General features: G+C 47.7%; 1 long non-coding RNA gene across 1 annotated transcript in view; it reads right to left on the reverse strand.

Annotated features, from left to right (window-relative positions):
* LOC113267572 (uncharacterized) overlaps window positions 1-15,074 on the reverse strand; it is a 108,329-nt gene that overhangs the window by 14,882 nt on the left and 78,373 nt on the right. The gene's annotated exons all lie outside the window — the stretch shown is intronic.

A 15,074-nucleotide genomic window follows, 5' to 3' on the forward strand; every position in this document is an offset into this window, starting at 1 on the left:
CATTGTATGGATGAAGAAACCGAGGCACAGAAAGGCTAAGTTACTCACCCCAGGTGCCACGGCTAGGAAGTTGCAGGGCTGGGATTTGAACCCAGGCAGTCTGACCCCGGAGCCTGTGCACTTTATCACTCCATCACTTCGCATTCAAGCAGTGTCTGTGCCTTTTAAAGGTGAGGCTCAGGTCAGTTCAGATGGGAAGAGGGAAGGTTCAACATTTGGCAAGAGGGCAGAAGGAAGTCTTTCACCCACGGGTGCAGAGAGGCCTGCATTTCAGGCCTGCTTCCAGCACAAGGATGCTTGCTAGTAGAGGCAGAAGTTTTGGCAAAAGAGCAGGGGCTGTGGGTCCCTCCCTGGGCCCAGGGACACCTGTCTAACCTGACTCCAGGCCAATGGCTGCAACAGCCGTCTCTGCCCCATGCAGTGGTTCCACTGGACCTCACTGGGTGGGGTGCTATGAGCAGGCCTGGCAGCCAGCAGGGAGGAGGTCACCGTGACCGCGGGCTGGTTGTGGTGCCCCTGAGGAGTGGGCTCAGAAGTCAGGGCTGATGCAGGCGAGCATCAGGTTACAGAGGGTGCAAGCCTGGCTCCTGTCCTTACTGGGCTGGGGTGGCTGCAGCCAGCGAGGACAGGAACTTGTGGAGCACGCCTGCCCGGGCATGGCCGAGAGCGAGCTTCCTCCTCCTCCTGGGCCGAGGCAAGAGGCGTGGGGGCTGTGTCCTCCAATTCATGGAACTGATCGGCCTCAGCATGATGTCACGGGCAGGAATACCTCTGGCGAGGCTGGGGTTGCTGCTGGCTTTGTCAAAGGTGAGGCCAGGAGCATCTGGAGTGAACAGCCACCCATCCCTCCCCCCCACCCCAGGGAGAACATTCTCACACGCTAGGGCTCCAGCCACCTCCTTCCTGCCTGGCACCCAACCCAGGGCTTGTGTTCCTGCAATGCCAAATGCTGCCCTCTCTCTTCCTCCACCCATTGTCCCAGGCCAGGCACCAATGTCGCCATCTCTGTCAAGCCTTCCTATACCCTCCCTTGCCCCAGGAAGTTGGAGATCCTCTATTCTAGAATTTTCATCCTCTGATAGAATTTTTATCCATTTGTCTGTCTCTCTCACTGAACGGTGAACACTCTGAGGGCAGGATGTCTTATCTCTTTGTCCTTAGATGGGGACAGGACTGAGGACAGGGATGGCATTTAGGAAAAGTTTATAGAGCTAATAAAAATAACAATAATCATAATAATGGCTAATATTTGTCGAGCACTTACTGTTTGCCAGGGTTTCTGTGAAGCACTTCACACACAGTCCAGGTGATCTTGCAAATAGGGAAACTGAGGCACAGAGTTCTCCTCCTGCCCCCACCAGTAGTAACTGATGGCCCCGGGCTGCCCCCAGAGCTTGTGTGCGTACCCGCCAGGTACACTGTCTTTCAGAGGGAAGCTCTTCCTCAGACACCAAGTCCACTTGCCCGGGAGGAGGCCCCCGCCAGTCCTGTCTTCCTTCCTGTCCAGCCTGCACAGACGAAGGGCCCTCTCGTGCCAGGACAGAGGTGAGGGTGGGGGAGAATCACCTCATTCCCAGACCCCTGGGATAAGCAGCCACTGTGGCCACAAGTTCCTGACCTCAAGGAACAATGACTCCATTTGCCAATCACAGGAATATTTATTTGTTCTTGATGGGCCATTGTTCTCAAACGGTCACCTCACTGCTCTTCTGACCTCCCTCCTGGGCCCCTGAGTTCCAGACCCAAGTGTGCCACAGCCCACAGAACATCTCCCTAAGGACAGAGACACCTCACACTCAACAACCTGCACCCCAAGGGGAGAGCAGAATGAGACGCCAACCTCTGCTGGGGCTGCAAACTCAGGAGAGAGACCCGCGCCAGACAGAGCCGTGTGGTCCTTGTCAAGGGTCTGAATTAGGTCACCGTGGGGGAGAAACAGATCAAATATGGAAGCATCTGGAGCATGAGAAGGAGCCCGGACAAAAGATGGGGCAGCATGAGCCCCCCCCACCCCAGATCCCCCTGTCTCCCAGCTCTCCTTCCTCCCATCCCTACTCCAGGCTATGCAAGGAGGATGTCCCCAAAGGGCAGGCTGGACCATGGCACTTCCTGCTTAGAAGCCTCTGGAGGCTCCCCGTCACCTTGGCTACACTTCTCAAGTCACAGGACTTAGCCTGTTGTGCCAACTTTAGGCAGCACGCACACTTAATGGCCACGCCACATGCTATCCTCTCTCTTTCTCCACTCATCCTCCCAGACCAGGTACAAATATCATCATCTCCATAAAGTCGGTCCTGATCCCCTCCCTGGGCCTGCAGACTGACGTGTCAAGCATCCTTGACTGACAGAATAGGAAAACCATTCCATTTTCCACTGTGCAAAGACATCAAGTCCCCGCTGTGTGCTCTTGGGTCTCTCGCACTCTCTTGTCTAACAGCGAGCTGTGTGGGAGCCTGCGGGGCCCGACTGTAACAGCACCGTTGTGTCTGCACTGCCCGTGTTTCTGTTTCTCTTACTTTCTACTCATTACAAGCAATATTGGTGTCTCCTTCACTTAATGGTTCAACAAGCATTTATTCATTCAACAACTGTTTACAGAGCACAGCCTTAGTTTCCGACAAACTGCCACAAAGTCAGTGCCTTGAAACCACAGAATCGTATGGCCTTACGGTTCTGGAAGCCGGAACGTTGAAAAGAGTTTCACGGGGCTAGAAGCAAGGTGTGAGGAAGGCTTGCACTCCCTCTGGATCCTCTAGGGAAGAACCCATTTCCTTGCCTTTTCCGGCTTCCCAAACTGCATTCCTTGGCTCCTGGCCCCTTCCTCCGCCTTCAAAGCTGGCGGACTAGCGTCTTGCTTCAGTTGTCACATCAACTTCTCTGGATGCACCAACTCTCAGCTGCCTCCTTTTTATAAGGACACTTGTGATTACACCTGGGGTGCACCCAGGTAACCCAGGATAATCTCCCCATCGCCAGATCCTTAGCGTCATCCCATCTGCAAAGCCTCCATTCGTGCCCTAGAAGGGAACTTTCACAGATTCCAGAGATCGGGACGTGGATGTTTTGGGGGCAAGCACTGATGGGTGTAGGGTGCATCTCTGAGTTGAGCAGACAAAACTCCCTGAGCTCGTGGAACCTACACACTCCTGGGTGGAGAGACATACACAAAAACAAACAATAAAAGAAGTAAATAGATTACATAGCACGTAAGAAAGCGAGAAGTGCTATAGAAGAAAGAAAATGTGGGGCAGGATAAGGGGGGGCTGGGAATTTACAGGGGGCCATTTGCAGTGTTATTAGTCAGGGGAGACCTTCAAACGCGTCATCTGAACAGCTTGAGGGAGAACAATGTTGCGGGCAGAGGGGAAAAGGGTAATAAAAGAGTTTCCTCTTAAAATAATTAAATACTTATTTTATTAATTATTATATTATTTATTGATAATTATTTATAAAATATATATTTATAGAATGTATTTTCTACATTTGTTTCTGTATTATTTATATTATAATTATTATCTGATTTAATATAATTATTAGTCCTTAGTAAAATATCACTCAGCCTTGAAAAGAAATGAAGTACTAATATTTACTATAATATGGACGAAGCTGGAAACCATGATGCTGAGTGAAAGAAGTCAAAGACAAAAGACCACATGCTGTATGGTTCCATTTCTATGAAATACTCCACATAAGTGCCTGCATAGAGACAAAGTGGATTCATGGTTGCCGGGGTTGGGGGAAGGGGAGAAAGGGCGTGGCTGTTTCATGGGTATGGGGTCTCCTTGGGGGGACGATGAAAATGTTCCAAAACTAGATAGAGGTGAACGTACGAAATGCCACAGACCTGTACCCTTGGAATGGGTTAACTTCATGTTATATGAATTCTGCCTCAATAAAAGAGTCGAAAAATAAATCTACTTAAAAATGGTGACGTGAAACTATGAAGAAAGCAAGAAGCACTGAGCATAGGAGAGCAGAAACTTCTAGGGGGCGGGAGTGGAGGTGGTCAGAGGTACTCAAGGCAGGTGAAGGACTGGCTGGCGGTGATCTCGTTCTCATCTTCAACAGCAGTGCAAGCACAGCTGTTTGCTTTCCTCTTTGTTTTTTGTGGTTTTTTTTTTAACCAAACATTGGTGTTTTATGCAATTCTCTATGGTGCATGATTTTGCTCAATTTTTAAACATCTCAGAAAAGGGAGAAAATAATGAGTGGGTAGTAGGACAGGTACAGTGCGGACATTAACAGCATCTGAAAAGCTACATGGTGTTGCAGGAAATGTCCCTGAAGAGTCCAATATCGCCCCAGCTCTGTCCCTTTCCTCCTCCACCGAGGCAGCCCCAGGAGCTGGCCGGCCAGGCATCCCTCAGGATGGGTGTCCTGGGAAGTTCCCCTGGCCAGGCCCTGTCTCCCCACGCAGCTGCTGCCACCTCCCAGCCAGCTCAGGAATCCTTTCAGCTTCTCTCCCGGGGCAGGACCGGCCCAGGGTGGAGAAGGGGCCTGGATCAGCAAGATTCCTGAGACATGTGCTTTAATTGCAGGCTACAGACTGAAGGAGTCTCATTGTGCCCAGCTGGAAACTGGACAGAGCAGGAGAAGGTGAAACAGAGCTGATTGTTCAAATGTTCCCTCACCCTCCTCCAGGAACATTCCTGGTGGAATCTTCCCAGCCGCCTGTTCCCATCTCTCTGGCCGGACCTGCAGGTGTTTGTTTGACAAATGCTTGTGTGATGGCTCTATTTGTGGACTGACTGTGTGTACTCAGGAATCTGGTGGTTGCCTATTGTTCTGTTTAAGTAACATTATTCAAAATACAAATTTGCATTTGTGTTTGTACAGGAGTGATACATGTTGTGGTAGAAACCTTGTCTGCAAGTGCCGAAAAACTAACTCAGGTTGGACTGGGAAAAAAGAAATAAATTTCAGCTCCAATAACCAGCAATGCTTCAGGGATGGCTGGATCCAGAGACTGAAGTGATAAGATCATAACTCTCACCTCCAGCCTCTCCCCTGTGCTGTCCTCTGTGTTAACTCCCTTCTCGGGCACAACCCCCCTTACACGGGGCTAACGGATGCTGGGAGCCCCACACATATATCCCATCGCTCAGCACCCCCAAAAGAAAGAGAGCTTCTCTTTTACAACTGTTTTTCTAAAAAAAGTTATCTCATGGGCTCGCATTGGACATACTTGGGTTAAGTGTCTTTTCTTGAAACAATAGCCGTGGCCAAAGGGATAAAACAGATCTGGCCAGATCAGGACCATGTGCTTATTTCTGCATTGGGGGAGCCGCCTCCCCTCCGAAAGAAACCCCTACGTTGATAGCGGGGTAAGGAGTGATTGCCCACAAGCCACCAGAGGATTGCTACCACAAAAGGAGCAATATGCTCGTTCTGCACAAACAACAGAAACCTGCTACACACTGCAGCAAATCAGAAAATCTCAGAAGAGCGCACAGAAGAAAATAAAGACCAGCCTCTACATCACATTGACAGGCTGCCTCAATAGATCTTCTGGGTTCTCCTTTCAGACGTAAGGGAACTCAGTCAAGCTCAGAAGGTGCTCCAAACCAGCAACATGACCGCTATTTCAGCAAGAATGTGAGAAAGAGAAGAAAAGCAAAGGGGTCTTTGGTGAGACGGTGGGACTAGCTACCCCATGGTTCCTTGCCAACCTCCCACAGGCAGGCAGTCCCCAGGTCCCCACCAACCCCAGAACAAATCTCTGCCTCCTAGAATACCTCCAGTTACCCATCTATCCATTGTCAACTCATTCGTCCATCCACCACCCAGCCATTCAATAAGCTCCGAGGTCAGACTGCCTGGTCCTGGGACTGGTTCAAATCCAGGTCCCAACAATTACCAGCTGGGTGACTCTGGGCAAGTACATAACCAATCCCTGCCTCACTCTCCTCGTTTGTAAGGAGGGGCTAATAACAGTTTCTACTCTCTGACATTCTTGAGGAGAAAATGAGATAAGGCAGATACTAAGTGCTTAGCTGAGGACTGGCTCACCGAAGATTCCCAGTAGGGTTTTCTAGGGTTGGGTTTCTGTTGTTTTCACAACATTTGGTGTTTACCACGAACATTCTCCAGGCTGCCCACAGGTAGCTGAATGGGCTAAGGTCGACCAAGCACTGCCAACTACAACTTTTCCCTCTTTGCTGCCCTAGGGGCAGGTTCTGGCTACAAAGAACTGTGAGGGCCACCGGAAAATGTCCTCCGGGACTTACTGATAAAAGAAGCTGCCTACCTTTTTTTCTTTTCTTTTCTTTTTTTCTTAGAGAGAGAGGGAGTGCATGCATTGGGGGCGGGGGTCAAGAGGAACAAAGGGAGAGGGAAAGAGAATCCTTAGTGGGCTCCACGTCCAGCACAGAGCCTAACACCAGGCTCAATCTCAGGGCCCTGAGATCATGATCCAAGCCAAAATCAAGACTTGGACACTTAACTGACTGAGCCACCAAGGCGCCCAAAAGCTGTTGTATCCTTAAAAAAAAAAAAAAAAAAAAAGGCAGCTCAGGCTTTGCAACTCCTGAAGGTTCTCAAGGCAGTTGTCCAGCCCCGGGATCAGCTATTGCTGACTTACACTTCCTGGCTTATAGCTGGACACCTGAGAAATCACCAAATTGGACCATCGGAGAATCCCATTTTAATGCAGATCTGGGGAGAGGGACAGACAACTGCCACCCCCCCCTTCATATCCTTGGTGGACAGTTTATGGAAATGGACAGGCTTACAGAACACCTTGGGAACCAAGAGAGTGTCCTCATCACTTCCTCCCCCTGGGGTAGAGATGTCCAGAGAGAGGGGCAGATTTGGGAGGTCACTAGCTGGTTCTCCAGATGGAAAACTGCATTTGGATTTCTGGGCCAATACTTGAGATCTTGAAACAATGTCCTAGGCCCTCACGAGTGATGGCTGCAGCTCAGGAAATAGGGGGAGGTCGCGGAGGCCCTGAGACAGCCAGCCTCCTCTGGAGACTTGACACTGAGTCTGAAAAGAGGGGAAAAGAACAGGATCAGGACTTGGCAAGGGCCCCGAGTCAAGGGTCACCTCAGGGCCAGAGGAGGGCCCAGCCCATAGTCAGAGTCAGGAGTCAATCTGTGGTCAGGATCAGGGTTCAACCCACAGTAAGGCCAGGCCCAGCTAGTGACCAGCCTTTGCTTATCAGGCTCTTGGTGGAGGCTGCTCCCTTACTGGCAGGCATTTCTGGAGGTGCTCCTGACGTTCTCCTGGACCCTCTCTGCTAGGTCCATGCCTTTCCTTATTGCCCTCCTCCTCTGAGGCTCCAGGCCCCTGACTCACCGCCCTCCTTCATCCTTGTCCACATCACCCGCCATCACCCAGGGCCCTGTTGCCTTTCCCTGACAATGTCAGTACCTGCTGCCTTGTTTTCTTCTTGTAGTTATGCTTTCTCAGTTGTGACAGATACTCCACTGGCTTCAGCAAAGGAGCCGAATATTTGCACTTACTGAAATGAGCCCTGTGGATGCGACCAGCCTTGGGCACGGATGTACCCAGTCATTGGGGCTTCCTCCATCCCTCTCCCCCGTTGCCCTGATCTCCTTACCTTTATTCTCAAGACCACTTCTCTCCGTACAGCAGGAAGATGGCCTCTGACATTCACCCCCCACCCCTGCAAGCCTATATTGCCTATATTGCTTTGACTCATTCACATCTAAAAAAATGAGATTCTCCTTGCCCAACTTACATAGATCAAATTCACCAAGAGATTTTGATTGGTCCTGCATAGGTCACATGCTCAGTTCTGAGCCAATCACTGTGGCCGGAAGATGAAGCGCTCTTGCTAGCGGCCTCTGGCTCACATACCCATCCCTGATTAGGGTGAGTTCCACCGAAACACAGGGATCCCCGAAGAATGGTGGCTGAACAGACACGCACAAATCCTCACCTTGAGCAACTGGAACTGGAACTAGGAATGACCCACTCCATCGGGAGGCCTCCCAACTCCACGAGCGCCTCCACTCCGATTGCTTCCATCTCCATTCCGCTATAGCAGCCCACGCCCAAGATGACGCCTTGGACATGAACTTCCCTCCCATCCGTCTACCCTTCCTACTCTGTATTCCCTCCATCCCAGCTTCTTGACCCAATCCAGCTTTCTTGACCCCCTTCAGCCTTCCCTAGACTCCCAGCTCATCAGTCCTCCTCCTCACCTTCTTTCCATCCTAGACCCCATGCTCAAACGTTTCAACCGCCATCATCTTACTCTTTCCACCCTCTCTACCCTGTTCAGTCCAAATAGGAGTTCTTCCTTCAGGCTAGTGAGCTCATCACCGGCGACAGTCATGTAATTGCTGTCCATTGTACATATGGATGGCAATGGGGATTACTTAGCATAACACTTCTACAACTTTGATGTGCCCATGGTTCACTTAGGGATCACATTTAAAACGCAGCTGCTGATTTCTTGGGTCTGGAGTGTGCAGTTCTAAGCGGCTCCCAGTTCTAAGCAGCTCCCAAGTGAGGCCACCTGCTGCTGGTCCTCAAAGCACACTTTGAGCAGACAGCTTTTAACAATTCTTTCTTTACTTTGGTGTTCTTCCTACTTCCCTCTGGGGAAGAACCTCCCCGGGCACTTGTTAAATATAGAGATTATCAGGTCTCTCCCTAGGAATTTCTGATTAAGTAGGCATGAATTGAAGGCCTAGGGACTTCATGATTTTAACACATTCCAAGTGACTCTTATCTCCTTGGGTGATTGGGAAAGACTGCTGTCTCACAGTCATTTGGGTTGAACGTACATTTTGGCTTCCGTGACTTCTCTGGCCTCTACAAGGTCCACACCTTCCCCACTCCCCTCACTTTCAACAGGTGAGTTGTCCCCTACCTCCCAACGAAAACCCAGGTGCGTTGGCATCAGCTCTTCTGCCAATAAGCTTGAGTTATACCCCTTTCTCTCTTTGTCTTTTCTCTCCAGTCTTGGAGAAAGAGGCACCTTGTCCACCTCAGCCCATCCCACCTGCCTGCCTCAGCCACCTTGCTCTACTGCAGCTCCCTTTCTTGCTTCTCCGCGGTTCTCCTGACCCCTTCGCTGCCTGTGGAAATGGTATTGTCCTAAAACCCCTCTCTATTCACACCCTATCTTCCTCCTCCCTTTACCACCAAGCTCTTTGTGTGTGTGGGGGGGGTCACATCTATCTATATCCTACAGTGCAGTAATTTTAAAAGTGATATTTTTGCCAGTAAACTTATTTTTTAACACATTTTAAAGAGAATTTTTATTTCTAAATCATTTTAGATTTATAGATAAGTCAAAAAAATAGTACAGAGTTACAAGACACCCTTCATCCAGCTTCCCCTAATGTTAGTGTCTTGCAGAGCCATGGCACATTTGTCAAAACGAAGAAATGGACATTGTTACCATGCTGTGAGCTAAACTACAAACTGTATCCTATTTCTCCAGTTTTTCCTCTGGCATCCAAAACCAGTATATTTTTAGTCAGACAAGGCCTCTCATTCTTTTAAAAATTAGGTGGCACAAATATGAACAGAAAAATCATGGTGACCAAAGCCAACATCTAGACACAGATATATCTAACATTACATTCTTCCCCTGCCATGTTTTATCAACATAAATCTTTAAGATTTTATTTTATTTTAATTAAATTTATTTATTTGTTTATTTATTTATTTATAGAGCAGGGAGGGGGCAAAGGGAGAGGGAGAGAGCACATCTCAAGCAGACTCCATGCTGAACACAGAGCCCAACACAGGGCTTGATCTCACAACCCCGAGATTATGACCTGAGCTGAAGTCAAGAGTCAGAAACTTAACTGACTGAGCCACTCAGCACCCCAAATCTTTTTCTTTTTTAAATATGCTCACGCTCCTCTTCAGTGTACTTTTCCCCCTAAATACTGTATTACAAATGGCCCTCCATGTTAGTAATTATAGCTCCAGATCATAATTTTTGTTTTATTGAAATTTTTCTTTTAACTTTTTGATAGGTAGTTAATTCTCATGGTTCAAAATTCAGAAGGTAGAAAAGAGTACTTAGCAAAAATAAAGATCTCCTATTTCCCACTCACCCAATCCTTTCCTCTCCCAGATCATTGCGTAGCTCGCAAAATGTCGAAGGCTGGAAGTAAATTCTGTGTTGAATACAGCATTATTTTACTTAGTCCCTTCTGGCTTGATACATAGGCTGTTTCCACTGGTTTATATCATAAATGACACTTTGGGGGTGCCTGGGTGGCTCAGTTGGTTAAGTGTCTGCCTTCAGCTCAGGTCATGATCCTGGGGTCCTGGGATCGAGCCCCACGTAGGACTCTCTGCTCAGACGGGAGCCTGCTTCTCCCTCTCCCTCTGTCTGCTGCTCCCCCTGCTTGTGCTCTCTCTCTTTCAAATCTTTTAAAAAAGTAAATGACACTTAGATTTAACAACCTGATGACTCCACCTATGCCCAGTTGTCCAATTATTTCCTTAGGATAAATTCCTAGTGGAGTGGCCAAGTTGATAGTCAACATTTCAGGGGTGGGGGTGGGGGGTGGTGAGGTCTTTTGATTTCAAATTGCCTTCTACAAAGACTACACACCACTTAACTACACCGAGGCTCGCCCAGGCTATCAGATGGGCCACAGCAGTGTTGTTTTAATCCGCATTTCTTTTGTAAGCAGACAGGTTGGGTTGTGTCTATTGGATATCTAGGTACAGATAAATTTCTTGGAAGATGACCTCAGATGGCCGCCTCCACTTCTTCACTCCCCCGTGACTCTCAAAGTCCTTATAATCTGGGACCCAACTTCATCCCTCCCTCACCAAGATGCTCCAGCAAAGGCTGCCACAGAAGCATCCAACCAAATGGGCCCTTCTCAGCCTCATCCTGTTTATTTTCCCTTTGTCACTGAATAGTACAGACTCAGCCATCCTTTAAAAAAAATGTGGGGGTGCCTGAGTAGCTCAGTCGGTTAAGCGTCTTCCTTCAGCTCAGGTCATGATCCTGGGATCATGCCCCACATTGGGCTCCCGGCTCAGCTGGGAGCCTGCTTCTCCCTCTGCCTGCTGCTCCCCCCGCTTGTGCTCTCTCACTCTCTCTTTCTCTCTATCAAGTAAATGGATAAAATCTAAAAAAAAAAAAAAAAAATAGAATCCACGCGATGATACATACTGTCATGTACCTGCCTCTAAAAAAAAAAAAAAGAATTATGGGGGCGCCTGGGTGGCTCAGTCGTTAAGCGTCTGCCTTCGGCTCAGGGCATGATCCTGGAGTCCTGGGATCGAGCCCCACATCAGGCTCCTCTGCTGGGAGCCTGCTTCTTCCCCTCCCACTCCCCTGCCTGGGTTCCCTCTCTCGCTGGCTGTCTCTCTCTCTGTCAATTAAATAAATAAAACCTTAAAAAAAAATAAAAATAAAAAAAGAATTATGGTTGTTAGATTCAGCCTGTTTTTTTTAATCCAGCTTTGTCTATAGAATTCACAATTCTATGTATCTAATTCAAGTTTTGACAAACATACGGTCATGCCATCACCACCACCATCATGTTAGAATACTTCCATCATTTCAAAAAGTTACCTTGTGCTTCTTTCTAATCAATTCCTCCCCATCTGCAGTCCCTGGCAACCAAAAATTTGTTTTTTATTACATAGTTTTGCCTTTTCTTGAATTGATATATAAGTAGAATCAAATACTATTTGGGTTTTTGTTTCTGGATTTCTTTTTTCACTTAGCAGAATGCTTTTAAGATTCATCAATGCTGTAGTGTATGTCAGTAGTTCATTCCGTTCAAGGTGCAGCACATACCACCCTTGTTTATCCATTCCCAGCCTGATGGGCCTTTGGACTGTTTCCAACTGGGGGCTATTTTTTTTAAGTTTATTTTATTTTATTTTATTTTTTAGTAATCTCTACACCCAACATGGGGCTCAACCTCACCACCCCGAGATCAAGAGTTACATGCTCTTTTGACTGAGTCAACCAGGCACCCCTGGGGCTATTTTGAATAAAGCCTCTAAGAAAAATCAAACACATGTTTTTCTGTGAACATAAGTTTTTCATTTCTCTTGGACAAATTCCTAGGAGTGGAACACTTTTTGGTATATATACTTCACTTTTTTTTTTTTTTTTAGATTTTTTAAAATTATTTATTTAACAGAAAGGCAGAGACAGAGCATGAGCAGGGGGCGCAGCAGACAGAGTGAGAAGGAGAAGCAGGCTCCCCACCAAGCAGACAGCCTGACACCTGCTTGACCCCAGGACCCCGAGATCATGGCCTGAGCCAAAGGCAGATGGCCAACTGACAGAACCACCCAGGCGCCTCTATACTTAGCTTAATAAGAAACTGCCAATCTGTTTCCCAAAGTGGTCGTACCGTTTTACATTCCCACCAGCGGCGCACGTGACTTCCCATCACTCCACATCTTCACAGCACTTAGAATTGTCCAGCTTTATAACTTCAGCCATCTAATAAAGAGATATCTCATTGTGGTTTGAATGTGCATTTCCCTAATGACTAAAGAATTTGAGCATCTTTTCCACATGCTTATTTGCTACTCATGTATCTTCTTCAGTTAAAATTAAAATAAAAAATTGGCAAGACACGCCCAGGGTTTTAAAAAACTCAAAAAGTATAAAATGGAAGAGTAACCCCCCCCCCCCCATATCACTGGTCACGCTATGAAGGCGGCAGCTGAGGAAACAGACACAGGTAACTGTCCTCCAGTTACAAAGCTGAAAATGGTGGCTCTGCGGTATAAACCAAGGCAGTCTGGCTCCAAAGCCACAACCTTCTCCATTTTTTGCATAAATCATAGCCCATCCTGTCGTCTTCTGCTTCTGACTTTTTTCACTTCAAATATCTTGGATATTGTTCCACATTCGTACTTACTGATCTCCCTTATTTGTTTTAACAACCCCATACACTCCACTGAAATACTATTTGGTGACTCCCCCACTGATAGACTCTTAGGTTGTTTCCAGTCCTTTGCTACAACAAATAATGCTGCAGTGAATATCCTTGTACACACCTCTCTGAGAGCATGTGTAAGCCTATCTATCCAATGGATTCCTAGGCCAGGCAATGGAATTACTGGGCCAAGTGGTGTATGTCTTTACTCCTTTAGAGTGCCTATTTTCCCACATCCTCTCTCAACACAGAGTGAAACTTTCCCGTTCTCCGAACTGGTAGATTTTTTTTTTTCAAAATGGCTCCTCATTGTTTTATTGCCCATTTCTTTCTCTTATTTTCTTTTATTATTTTTTTCATTATGTGACGTTAGTCACCATACCGTACATCATTTGTTTTTGGTGCCCATTTCTTTCTTTATGAGTGAAGCCAAGTATGTTTCCATGTCTCGAAAATTCAGTCGTATTTCTTTTCCACTGAATCAGAAGTCTTCTTAAAATACCTGGTTGGGGGCACCTGGGTGGCTCAGTTGGTTAAGCATCTAACTTCAGCTCAGGCTGGGCTCTCTGCTTCTCCCTCTCCCTCTGCTGCTGCCCCTGCTTGTGCTCTCTCATGTGCATGCACACTCTCTCTCTCAAATAAATAAATAAAATTAAAAAAACAACTACAAAATGCCTGATGGCATCCCATCCAGTTCCTGGTTTTGCTCTTATTTCTCCAATCTTTCCTTCTTCCCCATTTTCATTCCTGGCTTCCCTTCTGCCATTTTCCCCTCTCCAAGTGGCAGTTCTCCATGGTTTTCTCTTTGCTTCTCTTCTCATTTCACTTCATGCTTCTGGACTATCCCGTTCTCGCTCCATTGTAGCAGCCGTCATCCCCTCCTTATTTGCTGGTCTAATTCTGTATCTTTATATAATTCTTTGGGAGCTCCAGATGCACACTTCTGGTTGCCTTCTAGCCATTTCTACATCAACACCCTTCAAACACCTCAAAAGTCTTTATGTTCAGGGGCATCTGGGTGGCTTAGTCAGTTGAGCGTCCAACTCTTGGTTTTGGTTCAGGTCAGGATCTCAGGGTCTTGGGATGGAGCCCTGCCTCGGGCTCAGCGCTCAGTGTGGAGTCTGCTTGAGATTCTCTCTCTCCCTCTGCGCCTCTTCACCTTCCCCTCCCTACACTCACGTGTGCACACTCTCCCTGTCTAAAAACAACAAACAAGCAAACAAAACCCTCTATGTTCAAACTCAACTTAGTCCCCTCCCCCGCCCCCAAATATGTTCATCTTCCCAAAATGTCATCTGGCGGCACTTTCATCTACCCAGTTAGTCAGGCGACACTACCTGGAAGTCACTTTGCCCCACCCCCACCCCCACCCGATCCAATCAGTTACCAAGCCCTAAATTATCAGCAGGCTTAAAAAGACAGTTGCCTCAATGCATTGGACCAGAGCCAAAACTTACGCTTCTGAACCTGGGGACAGAGGTCTTCATCAGAGTCTCTTTCAAACCTCCTTTAGCCTACGTTCCTCTTTACTTGGTCCTGGGATAGCCCTGCTATTTAGCCTTTTTCTCAATATCTGGGTAACACCTTTTATTTGGGACGTTTTACTGTGATTAGGTAGAGCTGCCGAGTGCTCCGATTTTTACCTTCTCACAGCAGCCTTAGGCCAGGCCTTAACCTACAGAGGCCGCACGCCAGGGAAAACCCAGTTATTCTGCGCCACAACCCACAGAAGTCTGGGAAGGCCCAGGCCCAGGAGGGGGCCCTTCACTTGCTCCAGGCTGATGCATACCCGGGACTCTAACAGATAGCTGAAGCTATGCCTCCAGACTGGGGCAAAAGTTTTGCTTCTCCTATCTTCTCCAAATGCACTCCAGATAATAAAAGCAAGCCTAGATAGGAATCGTTAACATCAATAAAACTTTTACTATATGCCAGACGCCAGCGCTGCTGGGCCACACTCATAACAACCTCGTTTAATCCCCACAGGGACGTACGAAACCAGTCGTACCCCCATTTTACAGAAAAGGAAACAGGCTCTGAGAGCTTAAGTAAGTTTCTTTGACTGAGAAGTCCACAGGTTTAGACACTTCCTACACTCTAGGTAGTGGCTCATGGGTGCAGGCCCCAGCCATGGGAAACTCAGCCACAGACATGCTGCTTTCCTTTGGCCTGGTGTTTCTTGTACATCATCGGAGGGTCTGCCCAGTTTTCAGC

Source organism: Ursus arctos, unplaced genomic scaffold (genome assembly GCF_023065955.2).
Source record: "Ursus arctos isolate Adak ecotype North America unplaced genomic scaffold, UrsArc2.0 scaffold_2, whole genome shotgun sequence".
NCBI classification, from domain to species: domain Eukaryota; kingdom Metazoa; phylum Chordata; class Mammalia; order Carnivora; family Ursidae; genus Ursus; species Ursus arctos.